This window comes from Theropithecus gelada, chromosome 10 (assembly GCF_003255815.1).
Source record: "Theropithecus gelada isolate Dixy chromosome 10, Tgel_1.0, whole genome shotgun sequence".
In the NCBI taxonomy this organism is placed as follows: Eukaryota; Metazoa; Chordata; class Mammalia; order Primates; family Cercopithecidae; genus Theropithecus; species Theropithecus gelada.
In genome coordinates this window covers 18,138,604-18,157,151 of record NC_037678.1, presented here as the reverse complement: position 1 = coordinate 18,157,151, position 18,548 = coordinate 18,138,604, and the positions used below count along the sequence as shown (strand labels likewise).

Here is an 18,548-nt window from a genome sequence, read left to right as displayed (position 1 = left end):
GCCAGGGAATCTTCTCTGGGTTCAACTGTACTCCTCAAGTCCACCGTGGGGATTATAAATCCAGGGGCTTGGCCGGGCATGGTTCCTCATGCCTGTAATCCCAGCACTTTGGGAGGCCAAGGCGGGTGGATCACGAGGTCAGGAGATCGAGACCATCCTGGCTCACACGGTGAAACCCTGTCTCTACTAAAAATAGAAAAAATTAGCCAGGCATGGTGGCGTGCACCTGTAGTCCCAGCTACTTGGGAGGCTGAGGCAGGAGAATGGCCTGAACCCGGGAGGTGGAGCTTGCAGTGAGCTGAGATCACGCCACTGCACTCCAGCCTGGGCGACAGAGCAAGACTCTGTCTCAAAAAAACAAACAAACAAAAAGAGAAATGCAGGGGCTTCGCTGAGTCCAAAGATGCCTTGACCAATGCAGGGGTTCTGCACATCTCTGGAATGCGACCTGAGGATGAGGCTCTCTGTTGCTGTAGTGGATGTGCGGAAATCAGTGATGTTTACGTGGCGCTCCAGACCCATGGGTAATTGAGGCTAAAACCTCCCGTGTTCTCTCTGCCTGGTGCTGTCACTGCTGCACCAAGTCTCGATCAGCAAGTGACTGCTATTCTCATTTCTTCAGTAAACACCTAATTTCCCTAGGACACATAAATGTGAAAATGTCTTTTTGTTGTTGTTAAAATGTTAATTTCATACAGTACTCAAAGCTTCTCACCTGGATCATGTATACAGTGGCATCAATCAGTTCTGGGGGCTCAGTATCTCTCCAGGGAGCTGATGGAGGAGGAAGGAGGTGCTGACCTCACCTATGCCAAGCCCAGGGTCTAGCCCTGACTCAGAGATGTATGTGGTATGAGAGTTTCTTGTTGGTCACTGGGTCCCATGTATCCCATCCCCAGCTCTCCTGAGCAGCTCTGAGAGTGAGGTCACCTCCCCCATAACTGCTCATTTCAGTCGGCCTCTCTGCAAACCGGGCTTCCCTCCTGAGACTCAAAGGAAGCAGATGTTTGTGACTCCAAGGATGTTGGACAAACAGAGAGAGATGTCCACAGTGAGATGTGACTGTGTTCATAATCTCCCAGCATGCACAGGACTCCCAGCATCAGGCTCCCTCTGCCTCCGAGTCAGGTCCTGTACTGGGCACCCTCTCCTGCATCTTCAGGTCATTTGCTGCTCATGCAGAGACTTCAGTGAGCCTGGGGACACTCAGGAATGAGGGACATCCTCAAATGAATAAGATCCATCTCACACAGTAGTGAAGGAGCATCATGGATTTGTAGGGGAGCTGTGTCCTCATGCTTGGGGTCTCAGGAAGCGACTCTGGGGCTACCCTGCACTGGCTTGACCTCCCTTTCTCCCCCTTCTCTGCACAGGTGAGTGACTGAAGGGTTTGAAAAGGGCTTGACAGGAGCTCCTTCACTGTTCCTCTTTTCCACCCCCAGTACAGAGTGGGGCCTTTGTATCGGCTTCAAATAATATAGAGAATCCAGCAGGACAGACAGTCTATGCGTGACTCCAAGGTCTCTCTCAGGAGAGAAGACATGAATTTGACTCACTGGCAAAAATTTCTCAACGTAACTCATTCTCACAAAAATGTGAATCAGAACCACACTCAGATACAGTCTCATGCCACTTAGAATCTGAGCCAGATCCTTAAGAGACGAAATGAAAAAGAGTTTAATACAAAAGAGTTTGGGAACACTAAAAGTGTATGCATATAGTGAAGCAGAAATCAGTGAAGTGATTTAATGTTTGAATTTTTTCATATCATTATGAGGGATTAGGATAACAGATAAATAGGATATGGTTGAGATTGGATGATGTGTGCAGAGGGATTGTTGGGTTATTCTTTATATTTTGTGTAACTTCAAATTTTTCTTTTATACATATATACATTATATATATTATATATACACACAGAAAACCATATATATGATTATGTGAACATATATATTGTATACATATATATATCATTCTCCATTCCCATCTGTGATGATATATGTACACTCTGCTATTAAGTGATATTCAAAGCTATCACAATATGTGCATTCAATCTGACCTGGAGTCGAAGCCCATCTCCTGCTAACAGGACAGATGGATCTAGCCTGAAGGTCATAGAAGGAACAAGAGTTCAGGGTTTCCCAGGACAGAAACTTGACTGAGGCTAGAGAGACTGTGATGTTCCCAGTGTGACCCAGAGATGGCAGCTGGGGCTCCCTCAGATGGTTCTTTTAGATACATCTTTTCCTAAACGTGGGAAATGCTCCTGTGGGCATATGTATGTATGTTTTGGTTTTAGGTTTATATTTTCCTTCTCCCTGTAGAAGTTTTAAAGTTTTCCTAGTGTCGCATATTTTCTACTTACATATGTTAGCGGTGATTTTGGTGTCCAATCTCCCCACTGCTGTAAATGATTTGGCTCTCTCTCTTTCTGTCTCTCTCTCTCTATATATATATATATATATAGTGTATATGCATATATATAGTGTATATGCATATACATATGGTGTATATGCATATATATAGTGTATATGCATATACATATGGTGTATATGCATATATATAGATATAGCCAAGCCATTGCATTGTCTGCGGGCATAGTTCCCCTCATAACACACACATTATACACACACACACACGTATGTGTGTACATTTTCCTTGTGGCAGCGGGTGGGGGGGTTGGACACCAAAATCACCACTAACATACATAAACAGAAAACATGCGAAATCACCACTAACATACATAAATAGAAAACATAAATAGGAAAACATTAGAACTTCTACAGGGAGAAGGAAAAAATAAACCTAAAAATAAGGCATCCTAAAGATTGGGAGAGAATTATGGAAAATCCTATATCCAAAAAAGGTTGTTTTCTAACACATAACAATAAACTGACACTACTAAGTGAAAAACAACAAGGAACACCCAAGCTAAGAGGCCCTGAACAGACATGTGTGGAAAGAAGACATGAATCTGACTCACAGGTAAAAATTTCTCAACAGTAACACATCCTCACAAAAATGTGAATCAAAACCACACTCCGATACGGTCTCACGCCACTTAGAATGAATATTACGAAAAACAAAAATCAAAATTGTTGAAGGCAATGGCCAGAAGGCAATAGACTTGCAGAAAGGAAAACTCTTGTACGCTCTTTGTGGGAGTGTAAATTAGAATACACACTATGAAGGCCGGGCGCGGTGGCTCAAGCCTGTAATCCCAGCACTTTGGGAGGCCGAGACGGGCGGATCACGAGGTCAGGAGATCGAGACCATCCTGGCTAACACAGTGAAGCCCCGTGTCTACTAAAAAATACAAAAAACTAGCCGGGCATGGTGCCGGGCTCCTGTAGTCCCAGCTACTCGGGAGGCTGAGACAGGAGAATGGCGTAAACCCGGGAGGCGGAGCTTGCAGTGAGCTGAGACCCGGCCACTGCACTCCAGCCTGGGCGACGGAGCAAGACTCCGTCTCAAAAAAAAAAAAAAAAAAAAAAAAAAAAGAATAGACACTATAAAAAGGACTTGTAGGTTCCTGAAAATATTAAAAGTATAACTACCACTCAAGCTAGCAATCCCACCACAGAGTACACATTTAGAGGAAATGAAATCCCGGTGTCTAAGAGTTATCTGCCTTCCCACGTTTCCTGAAGCACTAGTCACAGTAGCCAAGATACGGAATCAACCTACCTGTCCATCCACAGATGAAGGGATAAAGGACCTGCAGTACATGTACACGATGAAATACTTTTCAGCTCTAACACTTCCAGACATCGTATCATCTGCAGACATGTGGAGACACCTGGCGGACAATAGGTGAAATGAAATGAGCCTGGTAGAGAGAGACCCACACTGCATGACCTCAGGAACGTGGAATCCAAAAAACATTGACTCCTAGAAGTAGAACATCCAATAGTGGTTACCAGAGGTTGGGAGGAGGAGGGGGCCTGGGCAGAGATTGGTAATGGGTACAAAGTGACGCTCAGATGAGAGGAATCCATTCTGGCATTCTATACCACAGCAAGGTGACTCAGGTCACAGTATCAAAGCAAATTTTTCAAAATAAGCTGGAAAGAATGGCTCAGAATGTTCTCTCCGCAGAGAAATAGTAACTGTGGGAGGTCACAGAGATGCCAGATATGATGATTTGATCATGAGGCTACATAAAAATATATCAAAATGTCAGGAGGCGGTGGCTCACACCTGTAATCCCAGCACTTTGGGAGGCTGAGGCAGGCGGATCACGGTCAGGAGATCGAGACCATCCTGGCTAACACAGTGAAACCCCGTCTCTACTAAAATACGCAAAAAATTAGCTGGGCGTGGTGGTGGGCACCTGTAGTCCCAGCTACTCCGAAGGCTGAGGCAGGAGAATGGCATGAACCCGGGAGTCGGAGCTTGCAGTGAGCTGAGATTGCGCCACTGCACTCCAGCCTGGGCAACAGAGCAAGACTCCATCTCAAAAAAAATATATATATATATATTTCATTTTATATATTTAATTATATATTCATTCATTTATATATTTCCTTATATATATATTTTTCATTGTTATAGACTATAACAATGAAATTGTTATCAAATTCTATAACAATGAAATTGTCATCAAATATTGGTACTATTCATTCTATCTGGAGCGAGACAGTATCAGAGTATGGTTTTGATGTATGTTTTTGTAAGGATTTGTGATGTTGAGAATCTTTGCTTTTACCTTCTCTTTTATCAATCTGATGTCTTCAGGTCCTTCACCCAGTCTTACACATCAAAGTGAAACAAGTTCACAGTAACTCAGTAAACATCACTAATCATGAAAAAAAGAAAATGAAAACCACACTCACAGCACCTTACACTAGTTGCAATGAATGTTACCCCCAAAAAGATGAAAAATAGTAAAAGAAAGGCAATTACTGGTGTGAGTTTCCAGAGACTCCTCTCCACAGTTGGTGGGAAGGTAAACCGGTATACACATTACAGAAACAACTTGGACCTTCCTCCAAACCTTCGGACTACAACTACTGTTTCAACCAGCAACTCTCCTACTAGGTATACACTCAAAGCAACTGAAATCAGGACACAGAAGAGAGATCTGCTTTCCTGTATGAATTCCAGCACTATTCACAAAAGCCACGATAAGGAATCAACCTACCTGTCCATTACAGATAAGGAATAAAGAAGCTGTCCTATGCGTAGATACCAGAATGCTTTTCAACCAGAAAAGTATAAGGAAATCATACCACGTGGAGCCACACGGTTGCACCCGGAGGACACGATGGTACATGAGATGAGCCAGGCAGAGGAAGACAGAGAAAGACAAACTTTTGAGTCATCTCACTCATTCAGAATCTAAAAAACATTATCTCTAAGCCTTAGAGAGTGCAATAGTCATTACCAGACCTTGTGAAGGAAGAGGAGGGATGGCCAGGGAGGATATGGGAGCACAAAAATCACCACTACCATATGCAAATATAAGCACATGGGACCAGGTAAAACTTGATAATTTCTTTTCTTTTCTTTTCTTTTCTTTTTTTTTTTTTTTTTTTTTTTTGAGACAGAGTCTGGCTCTGCGGCCCAGGCTGGAGTGCAGTGGTGCAATCTCAGCTCACTTCAAGCTCCGCCTCCCGGGTTCACGCCATTTTCCTGCCTCAGCCTCCCGAGTAGCTGGGACTACAGGCGCCGGCCACCACGTCCAGCTGTCTACTGGGTAGCGCCGGGACCAGCGGCAGAGGAGCAGGAGCCGAGAGCCGCGCTCCCCCGAGAGTTGGGCAGAGGAGCGCCCGCGCCCCCGCGGCGTCAGGGGCCCCCTCCCCGGGCCTCAGTGGGCACCAGCCGCGGCAACCCCCGGGTCTCCTGGCGCCTGAGCGGCCCCGGGGTTCTCCGGCGCCCCCTCCCTCGCCCTATTTTTTTTTCCTGCTCTCATTGCCGCTACCGCTTCTGCTCTCCGTTATGGCAACAGAGCTGCCAACCCCACCTCCGGGTCGAGGCCCCGGGTCCCCCAGAAATGCTGACCCCACCGGCGATCGAGGCCACCCCTGAAGGCACCCTGCGGCCGGCGGACGGCCGACTCCGTTTCCTAAACGGCTGCGTGGACAAAGTGGGTATACTGCAACATCCAGATGACACGGTTGTGAAACAGTTACAGCCGCCTCCAAGGGGCCCAAGAGCGCTGGAATTCTATAATATGGTTTATGCTGCTGACTGTACTGATGTCGTTCTTCTAGAGCTACGAAAATATTTGCCAACATATTATGGTATCCGGTCACCTCCCACCGCACCAAACAATTTATACCTAAAACTGGAAGATGCGACCCATACATTTAATAAGCCCTGTATAATGGATGTAAAGATAACAGCAAAAAAGCTATGATCCTTTTGCCTCATCTGAGAACATTCAGCAACAGGTCAGCAAGTACCCATTAATGGAAGAGATTGGGTTCCTGGTCCTTGGCATGAGGGTTTATCATGTTTGTTCCCATAGCTATGAGACACAAAACTAGAATTAAGAAGAAGCTTAACAAAAGAAACCATAAAGGATGGAGTCTCCAGTTTTTTTCATAATGGGTACTGCTTAAGAAAAGATGCTGTTTGTTGCTGCCAGCATTCAGAAGCTTGAGAAAACTGCAGTGGTTTGAAAACTAGAAGCAGCTTAACTTTTGTTTTTGAGATGGAGTCTGGCACTATCATTTAGGCTGGAGTGCAGTGGCGCGATCTTGGCTCACTGCAACCTCTGCCTCCCAGGTTCAAGTGATTTTTCCTGTCTCAGCCTCCCAAGTAGCTAGGATTACAGGCACCTGCCACCATGCCTGGGATTACAGGCATGAGCTACCAAGCCCGGCCCAGAAGCAGCTTAATTTTTATGCAAGTTCATTACCGTTTATGAAGGTTCATCTCAGTCAACCACTCCAAAATTGAATGACAGAACTTTGGCAGAAAAGGTTTTGTCCAAAGGACAACTGCCAGACACAGAAGTACTAGAGTACAATAACTTTCATGTGTTAAGTTCCACAGTGAATGGAAAAAGAGAGGCTTCAGGAGGCAAAAGCTTGTCAAAGATGGATGCTCGTCACAGGCAAATGTATACAAAAAAGCATTACAGTCAGACTTCATTGAAAGTTGAAAATCTGAAGCAAGACAATGCGTGGAAAGCATGTCACAGGAACACTTAAATGGAAATGTACTTTCCCATCTGGAAAAAGTTTTCTACCATCTTCCCACTGGTTGCCAAGAGATTGCTGAAGTGTAAGTGGGAATGACAGACTTTGCTCAAGTGTTCCCTAGCAACACAGTAGATGAGGGATATGTTTATGGGCTAAAGCATTTAGTTTCTGTACTTTGAAGTATTTTAGACAATTGAATCATTTGTTGCAGTCTTTTTAAGGGGTAGGTCAATCATAATGAAGAGCAGCAGCCAATATCTCTGCACCTGTAATGCTACGTAAAAAATTTGTATTGTGAGTTGACATTTTATTTGTCTTTATACTTTCGGAAGAAAGGTTAACTTTTTCATAATCTTACTCAGGAAAACTAATTGTTTGTTCATTAGAAAACTATGAAGAGTAAAGAAACTTAGGAACGTTAAGCAGGGAATGTGGTGGTACATGGCTTAAACATCTTTTGGCTCAAGCAAAATGCAAACCATTAATCAGTCATGAAGAGTTTAGTTAGCTTTCTGTAGCCAGTTCATGAGATCTCTGTCCACCCAACCTTGACAACAAGCCATATCTAAACTATTACATTATTAGAACACCTACCAAAATCTCGAAAGCACAGGTAGATGTCCTTAGTATTGCTATGTATGAAGTTATTAAAACTGGAGAAAATTCTACTTCAGAAATAAGTACTGTTTAGGTTTTATATTAAAAGTTCAGACCAGCATATCAAAGGGTGCTTCTCAGTGAAATGATTTAAAATTGTTGCATTCCAAAGGCATGTTTTCTCTTTGATTTTTACATCTCTCTCTTTCTTAAAATATTATACTTCATGAAAAAGACAATTGACATGGATGACAACAAAAACAAAAGTCTTGAAATTAAAGGCACACTAACTCTTCTTACTGGGGTTAGGAGAAGACAGATGTTATTTTCAACAAACAAAATATTTTTCTTTACAGTCTTTCATTTAAGAGAAAATTGGAATATAAATTTATTACATTGTGAAAAGTAGCATAAACCATATACCTTTTTATCTAAATGCAACTTCAAAAAAGTAAATAATTGAAGTTTTATTTTTCCTCTAAATAACTTGAATTTTTTTCTTTAAAAATTTATGGCCGGGCGCGGTGGCTCAAGCCTGTAATCCCAGCACTTTGGGAGGCCGAGATGGGCGGATCACGAGGTCAGGACATTGAGACCATCCTGGCTGACACGGTGAAACCCCGTCTCTACTAAAAAATACAAAAAACTAGCCGGGCGAAGTGGCGGGCGCCTGTAGTCCCAGCTACTCGGGAGGCTGAGGCAGGAGAATGGCGTAAACCTGGAAGGTGGAGCTTGCAGTGAGCTGAGATCCGGCCACTGCACTCCAGCCTGGGTGACAGCGAGATTCCGTCTCAAAAAAAAAAAAAAAAAAAAAAAAAAAAAAAAAAAATTATGTATTTGTATGTTCCTGTTTAGTTAAATGGTAGTGTAAATGTATGTTGTTAAAAGTCATTTCTCAGAATTATGGTAAGCTATGAAAGACAATATCTAGTTAGGTTGTTACCAAAAATACTATGTTTAAATTAGTCCATCATATGGCATTTGGTGTGTATCTAAATTCCTGCTTCTATTTCACTCTCACTCAAAACAGTTTTATTTCATGTTCAATAGTGAAATTACAATTTAATTTCATGGGGGCAGGGGCAGTGCTACGGCTCCTGGAAAAATCAGATTTGTATTATCTTTGTTTCATACCCACCACCTTAAAAAAATCAGCTAGTTATGTGTCATTGAAAACATTTAAAACTTTGAGTCTTCAAATACATTTGATGTTAATGCATCACTTGCACTTTGATTCACAAATAACATTTCTAAGTAGTTAGCAGTTTTGTCCTATTTCTGGAAAACATTTTGAAGTTGTAAATTGTTTCTTCTCTTTTTCTTCTAGAGTTACAATTTTTTTTTTTTTTTTTTTTTTTTTTGTCTTTTTGAGACAGAGTCTTGCTCTGTCGCTCAGGCTGGAGTGCAGTGGTGCGATCTCGGCTTACTGCAAGCTCTGCTTCCCGGGTTCACGCCATTCTCCTGCTCAGCCTCCCGAGTAGCTGGGACTACAGGTGCCCGCCACCACGCCTGGCTAATTTTTTGTATTTTTAGTAGAGACAGGGTTTCACTGTGTTAGTCAGGATGGTCTCGATTTCCTGACCTCGTGATCCGCCTGCCTCAGCCTCCCAAAGTGCTGGGATTACAAGCGTGAGCTACTGCACCCAGCCGCAAATTGTATTTTTAAATCCAAGCACCTTTGTTGAGGTGTGGAGAAAAGCATCACAATTTTATGTTTATCTTACCTTCCCAACCCACTCTGGGAGTATTTTGCAAATACCCGAGTCCAAACAGAAGTGCCAAATAAATGCTCTATGAATTCTATGCTTAGTAAACTATTAAACCTGAATAACTTAAAAGATCATGTGCATTTTGTAACAGCAAAATTTGATTTATATTTTTATTTAGAATTGGTTATTTTTCATAGGTACTTCCAATTTTTCTTCACTTTTCAAATGGATATTGGCTATAGTCTTATGCTTTAATAGGGATGAATTTCAGGTCATAATCATCAGGAAATTTTTAGTTTTATTTTTTTCTTTTACAATATGGACTTTTGTTATTTTTTGTATAGTGGTTCAATAAATCTTAAGCTCAGACAATTAAACACTATTTTTAATCTTAACAAGATACTGAGGCTTTTTTTGTATGGGATGATATCAGCCTATGTACAATGAATTTAATAAAAAGTATTATCAGATTTTTTGCACATTTTAGCTCAATAAAATCTGAGAAACTGTTCAAGATTTTTTTATCTGTATTTGGAAGTATAATTTTGTAAATCAGCGTCTTACCTTTTTGATACAATAGATCATGTTTTATTTTTAATAAAGCAAGAAGCCCTTTTATCTGTTGTTTTTCAGGGAAGGGATTAACATTTAATTCTGTTTGTTTACATTTGTTATCATTGTTATCCAATGTTCATTTTATGTTGCTTTATAAGTAAGCTTAGGTATAACAGAGTAAGTATCTGTTTATCTAATCTACATGTGACTATTTCAGTCTCTCTCAGTCACTTAATATTATGCTGAAATTTACCACTGTGGGGGATGAATGATCACTATTCACCACGTGTATTTGAACATGTAAATACTTAAAAAATAAGTATAATACGGATATAGTTTGGGTTAATAGGATTCTCATAGTTTTTTTCCCCTATGAAACATAAGTAATGATTTTAGTGTATTTCTTATGGAATATACTCATTTAAAAAGGAGTTTAAGAAATTGTAGATGTGAATAATACCTTTCTCTAATAAAAATTTAAATTGCATAATAGTTTTATAATAAAGTATTTACATGAATTGATATTTTAATATGGGTGGACATTGCATAGATTCAAATAAATAAAATCAATGATAAATGATAAATATTTTATCTAAATAGCACACCAACATGGCACATGTATACATATGTAACAAACACGCACGTTGTGCATGTGTACCCTAGAAACCCTAGAACTTAAAGTATAATAAAAAAATTAAAAATATATTTTATCTAAATAGTTTTTCAAGAAACAGTTATGAAAATGTGTATATTAAATGACTGTAATGTGGAGCCTGTAGTATTTCAACTCAGTATTCATTATTCTTTGTTTTGTGTATCTAGAAAGATTGTACTTACTTTTCTTCTTTACACTACAATTTGCTCTTATGGGGCACTAAACTGTGTTCAACTGAGTAAGAACCTTTGTCTGTATTTTGATTGAGCATAATTTAGTATTTTATGATTTCCAAAATGACGTTCTAATGTCTATCAAGTGTATGTATCAAATTTATAACATCGTTTAAGAAAAAGGAATTTCCACAGATATTTCAGTTGGAATTTTTTGTTTCACGCAACTGAAAATATATTTGTTTCTAGGGTTTGGAATATTATAGAAGATGCAGGATGAAAGAAAATGATAGAATAACGAAAGAATTCTGTTTGTGATATTACAGGAATTGTGTCCACTATGGTAAAGCATTGTCATCATTTTAGTACATTTTCTCTTAGTAGTTTGGCATTTTATACTTTAAAACTTGATTTGTTTTAAAAATTGTTTACAATGCTTACCTTCTTTCTCCAGTGCCTTTAGTCTTGATTTGATACGTTTGTACCCTCAGTTTTCCTATTACATGTTTTTGACGTTTTCATAGCCTAGGAAACATTGATTCCTTTTTAATAATTGTCAATCTGGTTATCTAAAGAGGTAACAATTATCTGTTAATGCTTGGGAAAAACAAATACGGTTGCCTGTGGAGGCCAGGCTTCTTAGTTCATTCAAAAATATTTCTTGGATTTATGGCATGTGTTAAGTATTCTTAGCCCCCAGTATTACAACCGTGAACCAAACAGATAAAGCCCTAACCATTTCAGCATTCTGTTTAGATGGGGCGGGATTGGGGACTTAATTAAATTAGAGATATAGAAAAATATGCATCTAAATAAGATAGTAAGTATGGAGTTGAAATGAAGCATCTAACAATATATTAAAGAAGTTAGAAGTAATATTTTGCAGTATTGTAACCTCTATTTAAGTTTGGGTAGCAGCTACAGATAGCATAAAAAAGCCTTAATTTTTCACTTTCCTTGCTGGCAAAGGTACATTTATTTAGACTGTCCATTTAGTGTTTAACATAACATTACTGTGAAAAATATTCCATTACATATTCCCAAGCAAATGAGCTGCATCTTCTTTACTTTATTTTACAGTTTGGTACAACAATTTTAGGCCTCAATCTTCTCTTCACATCACTGGTATTTTAAATTTGGGAATAAATATGAAATTCCTTTTGACTTACAGACTCAGTATACTATTACTTTGAAAACGCATTAATTTCTTAGGAAGGTTTGGAGCCTCTCTCTTTTTTTGAGTTAATACTTAAATTCTCTGCTTATTTTAATAGCCTGTACTAAGTGAAAATGGTATTTATGCAAGTAAACAAATCACTATAGGCTTTCAAGACTTTAATTTTAAATTTCATCATCATTGAGGTTGAAATTTTTTACCTGCTGTCCACTTAAAATGTATATTAACAGTTTGTGATGTGAAATAGTTTTAAGTATGATGTATGATGCACCTGCATATAAATTAAAATGGTATGCACAAAGACACTTTACTATGGGAACTGTACTGGAAGATTTATGAAAGCATGTGAAATCGCACCTAAAATTGTGTTATTAGTGACTATAAACAGCAATGCTAAATTTATTGTACTTGATGAATGAATGTATTTAGTCTGGTCACAGTTACTTTGGTTTAAATGTATAAATGTCTTTAGAGTTTTTTTTTAAGTGTAATTTGAACCATTGTGGGGGTATGCTTGGACTGCAGGGGTTATTGTCAATGTGTGATTTGTGTTTTTATTTTATTCATTATATATAAAATACATATTTATATATATTTATTTTATATATTAGATGATTTTATAGAATCATCTAATGTGATATACCAATTTTTATAAGTGATAGTTACATAATTCTAAAAACTGCATATTTGAAAACCTATTAAAATGTTTTGCATTAGAAAAAAAATGAGCTAGAAAATAGGATTCTGAATGCTCTCTTCACAGAGAAATAATTATAGAAGGTCACAGAGATGCCAAATACTGTAATTTCATCCTCATGCTACATATATATAGATCAAAACATCCCTCCAACCCTCCCATTATATGCATGTACACAATGGCAGTGAAATTGCCATACAATTTCGGTAATATCTGTTCTAACTGTAGTGAGGCAGCATCTGAGTGTGGTCTTGATCCACATTATTGTGAAGATCAGTGATGCAGAGAATCTTTGCTTTTTCCTGTGCCTCAATCTCATGTCTTCAGGTCCCTTCGCCTAGTCTTCGACATAAAATTGAAAACAAGTACACAGTAACTTGGCAAGCATCGGTAATCATGAGAAAAATGTAGATCAAAACCACAATCAGATATCATCTCTCTTTAGTTGAATTGAATGCTACGAAAAAAGATTAAAAGAAAAACATGAAAAGAAAGACAAATGCTGGTGTGGATATCCTCCCCCTTTCCCCTTTCCTTTCCTTTCTCCTTTGCTTTCTCCTTTCCTCTCCTTTCTTTCTTTCTTTTTTTTTTTTTTTTTGATGGAGTTTTGCTCTTGTTGCCCAGGCTAGAGTGCAATGGCACGATCTCGGCTCACTGCAACCTCCACCTCCTGGGTTCCAGCGATTCACTTGCCTCAGACTTCTGAGTAGCTGGGATTACAGATGCCCACCCCGACGCCTGGCTAAATTTTTTTTTTTTTTTTTGGTATTTTTAGTAGAGACATTGTTTCACCATGTTGGTCAGGCTGGTCTTGAACCCCTGACCTCAGGTGATCCACCCATCTCAGCCTCCCAAAGTGCTGGGATTACAGGCGTGAGCCACCATGCCCGGCCGGTGTGGATTTTTAGAGAGGGGGAATTCTTCTCCACACTTGTTGGGGAAGTAAACTAGTACCTACACTACAGAAACAACGTGAGGCTTCCTCCAAACATTAAAACTACAACGACCATTTCCACTAGCAACTGTACTGCTAGGAATACATTCAACACACATGAAATTGGCACATGGAAGAGAGAGGTGATGCCTTCTGGTGTGGACTGCAGCACTATTCACGGGAGTCAGGGAAATGAATCCACCTACCGTCCATATGCAGATGAAAAAATAAACTCCCATGTGTACACAATGGATGACTCTTCAGCCAGGAAAATTCAATGACATCACCTCATGGGGAGCCCTGTGGTTATACCTGGAGGATGTGACAGTAAATGAAATGAGCCGGGCACAGAAAGACAAACCTTGTATTATCTCATTATCTCACTCATACAGAATCTAAAAAAAAAAAACTTTATTTCAAAGACCTAGAGAGTGCAACAGTGGTTACTAGAGCTTGGGGGAAGAAGGGGCGATGATAAGGGATTGGAAATGGGTGCATAGAAAATTACCACGAATGTATGCAAATATAAACATGTGGGACTAGGTAAAACTTTGGAATTTCTACAGAGTAGAGGAAACAATGAACCAAGAGTTAAGCACCCTAAAAACTGAGAGAGAATTTTGGAAGAAAATTCTATCTCTGAAACAGATTCTCATCTAACACGCACGACAAACTGACACTACTAAGGTGAAATAGACAGCAACATCAACAAAACGAAAAACCCCTGCAACCTCAAATACCCAATCCTAAAAGACCTGAATAGACCCTGTCTGAAAAGAAGACATGAAATTGACACAAATGAAAAGTTTCTCACAATCACTAATTCTCACAAAAACATAAATCAAAATCACACTCAGTTACTATTTTATTTCACTAAAAATACCTATTACCAGGCCAAGTGTGGTGGCTCATGACTGTAACCCCAGCATTTTGGGAGGCCAAGGCAGGTGGATCACGAAGTCAGGAGTTCGAGACCAGCCTGGCCAACATGGTGAAAACCCGTCCCTACTAAAGATACAAAAAATTAGCCAGATGTGGGGCCACGTGCCTATAATCCCAGCTACTCAAGAGGCTGAGGCAGGAGAATCGCTTGAACCCGGGAGGTGGAGGTTGCAGTGAGCCAAGATCGTGCCATTGCACTCCAGCCTGGGTGACAGGGCAAGACTCCATCTCAAAAAAAAAAAAAAAAAAAAAAAAAAAAAAAAAGCATATTACCAAAACAAAAGCAATAATTTTTGAAGGGGATGGCCAGGGCAGACGTGCAGAAAGGAAAACTCTCATACACTATGGGTAGGAATTAAATCATTCTAAACACTGAAAAACAGTTGGTGGTTTCTCAAAACTACCATTTCAGCTACCAGTCCCACCACTGGGTATATCTTTAAAGCAAGTGAAATCCTCATGTTCAAAAGAGATAACTGCCTTCCCGTGGTGACTGAAACACTAGTCACGACAGCCAAGGTACAGAATAAACCTATCCGTCCACCCACAGGCGAAGGGATAAAGAAAATGCCCTGTGTGTGTGTGTGTATATATATATATATATAGAGAGAGAGAGAGAGAGAGAAATACTCTTCAGCCATAACACTCCAGGAAATCCTATCATCTCTGTAGCCCGGTGGAGAAAGCTGGAGGACATTAGGTAAACTATGAAATGACCCTGGTTGGAGAGAGATCTACACTGCATAATCTCAGGCATGCAGAATCCAAAAAATTTATCTCCTAGAAGCGGAAAGTTCAATAGTGGTTACCAGAGGCTGGGAAGATGAGGAGGCCTAGGCAAGGAATGGTGAGCCGAATGCTCCCCACTCCAAATGTATTTACTTGTTTAGAGCCAGAGTATTGCTTTGACACCCAGCCTGGAATGCAGCGGTGCCATCATGGCTTACTGCAGCACCCACCTCCCAGGCTCAAGTGGTTCCTCTGTCCTAGCCTCCCAAGTAGCTGGGACCACAGAAATGTGCCACCATTTTCAGCTAATATATTTTTTTAAAATTTGTAGGGACAGGGGCTCCCTATTTTGCCCACGCTGCTCTCAAACTCCTGGGTTCAGGCAATCCTCTCACCTCAGCCTCCCAAAGTGCTGAGATACTAGGCTTGAGCCACCACGCCTGATCCTATGTTTGTATGTTGAAATTCTAACCCTCAATCTCATGGTATCAGGAGGTGGGAGGTAATGAGGTCCTGAGGGTGGAGCCCACATGATTGGGATTGCTGGCTTATTAAAAGGAACCCCAGAGAGCTCTCTTCCCCTCTCTCTGCCAGGCAAAGACACAACCTGAAGTCTGCAATCTGCCACTCAGAAGACAGTCCTCACCAGGGCCCGACCAGGCTGGCAACCTGATATCCAACTTCCAGCCTCCAGAACTGGGGGAAATACAATTCTGTCTTTGGTGAGCTCCCCAGGCTATGGCTCTTTGCTCTAACAGCCTGAACTAGCACAGAAGTGCTATCCCATCATCTGTGTTGTATTCTATTCAGAAGGGAGTCACTAAGCCCTCAGTGCTGTGAGCCTTTGTGGACACTGCCCACCATAGGCTGAGATGAGGCACAGGGTCTGGTTCTAAATAGAATCAGAAGGCACTGTAAAGTGCAGTGTCAGAGGATGATGATGGCTGAATTTCATTTAATCTCAACCTCTACTTGTGCAGTGTGGAAAACGAGGCCCAGAGCAAAAGTGCCTTTCCCGAGATCACACTGTGGACCCCAGGCCCATTGGAGTTGTATTCCATGCTACCTCTCACCCCTCACTCCTTGAAATTCTTCCATCTCTAAGTGTGTCCAGTATCTACGGGGGACACCAAACGATGAGTTTTATAAGATTTATCTCAAACACACCTGATGAGTTCAGTAGGAAGGAGATGCTAGCATAACCCCATTGTGCATGTTGCAGGGCTGGGGAGGCCCCAAAACACCAAAAATTTCTCTAGGGTCACAGAACTGGTAAGGTCAAGGAGGTTTGGTCCAGCACTGTCTCCTCAAACCTAGGGCCTGAGTTGCCTCCAGGTCTTCCCAGGGTGATGAAGGGGCACTCTTTTTGCATAATTTGGAACAGGTAAGAAGTTGGTAAGAACAGGTAAGAACAGGGGGTTGGTGAGTGGTCAGAAGCCCAGTGGGGCCTTTGAGTAGGTCTTACGGAAGGAGGGAGCATAGGAGATGGGACCTGGAAGAAGCGAGTCTCCTCTCAGATCCTGGGCCTTGTGATGGGCTTTCTCCCACCCTGGAGTCTTCTGGCATTTTCCCCCTGCCAAGGGCTGAAATGGCCTTAGCTGTTTCTCCAGATTCCCTTTCATGTTAAAGGATGAAATCCAATTATATTAAGTCTAAGCATTCTTCTAGAGGGTCTTCTCCTGTGCACTGTCTCTAAAATGGGGAGAGGATGAGGTCTCCCCAGGTCCTTTCCCTCCGTATCAGAAGTGGAGCTTCAGGTGGCCTAGAGGGGATTTCATGTAGCCCTCCCTCTGGAAGATGCTCAGCTCTGACCCAGAAGCTGCTGCGTGGCCATTTGACACCCAAAAGCCTGCGTCCGCTCATCTCTACCATGAGGATGATTTTTGAGGACTCACAGGAGTGATGCTCTTGTAGGCTACTAACTAATACAGCAGGTGCCGCTGCTCCACAGCTGACAAACACTGTGACAATGCCTTGAAGACACTAATGTTTTCATAATTCTTTTTTTTTTTTTTTTTTTTTGAGACAGAGTCTCACTTTGCCAGCCAGGCTGGAGTCCAGTGACACGATCTCAGCTCACTGCAACCTCCGACTCCCGGGTTCAAGCAATTCTTCTGCCTCAGCGTCCCGAGTAGCTGGAACTACAGGCGCACACCACCAGGCACGGCTAATTTTTTTATTTTTAGTACAGACAGGGTTTCACCATATTAGCCAGGCTGTTCTCGAACTCCTGACCTTGTGATTCACCTGCCTCAGCCTCCCAAAGTGCTGAGATTACAGGCATGAGCCACCGTGCCCAGCCCCATTCTCCAGTCTTAGGTCAAATTTTACTTTGAAAGTCTAGAACCTTTTCTACCATGGGCACCCATGTCCTCCTCATCCACAAGTCCCCAAAGGGTTGGGGATTCCTTGTGTGAGCTCCAGATCCCAGTCCTCTGGTGGTTCATGGTGTTGTCAATGACATGTCTCTTCTTGTCACCCCAGTATGAAAATGAGACTTACAGGGTGCGAACATTCCAGATAGGTACAGGGAAGAAGCTGGTGAAAGCCCTGGTTCCAGCATTTCTGGGTAGAACCGTCTCCTCCTATGCCATCTGACTGGGCCCCTCCTGGGATTTTATCACTGTGTGGAGCTTCATGGAGGAACTGTTTACCAGGTGAAACGTCCATCGCCTCCAACTGACAGTGGTGACTGTCTCTGACTGTGTCTTGAGGATGTCACCAAAGTCCTCTAAGCCTGTTTGCTCCTTTGTAAAGTGAAGTAGTGAGATGAACCTCATAGGGTTCTTGTAGGAACTAAATGGCCTAAGGCATGGCAAGCAGGTCCCGAGTGCCTGGCTCTGTGAAGGGGCTGCTGGGCATGCTATGGTTCACATTTATTATTCTCTTTCCCTTCAATGGAGTTCTGGGCATCCTGTCTCAATGGCCCATATACCTCTGTCTGGAAAAGCACACAGAAAGCAAGTCTGTTTTTGCATTTGTAAAGGATGTTTGTAATTCTTCTAACTGGTCTTTGTCCTCGACACAGACAGAACAGGGGTCCCTCGGGTCCTGAAGGAGGGGCCCCAGGCTCACTCAGGTATCTGGAGAGGTTCTGGTTGAGGTTCATTCATTCAACAGATATGTATGAAAAATGTAATTTGTGCAGTCACTTTTCCAGTGGCTTGGCATAATTTAGTAAAGAAAGCAGATGACAATGCCTGGGCTTTAATTCTACTTGAAGCGTCAG

General features: G+C 41.4%; 1 pseudogene; it reads left to right on the top strand.

Moving 5' to 3' along the window:
* Positions 1 to 5,940: 5,940 nt before the first annotated feature.
* LOC112633792 lies at positions 5,941 to 7,348 on the top strand (annotated as a pseudogene).
* Positions 7,349 to 18,548: the final 11,200 nt, after the last annotated feature.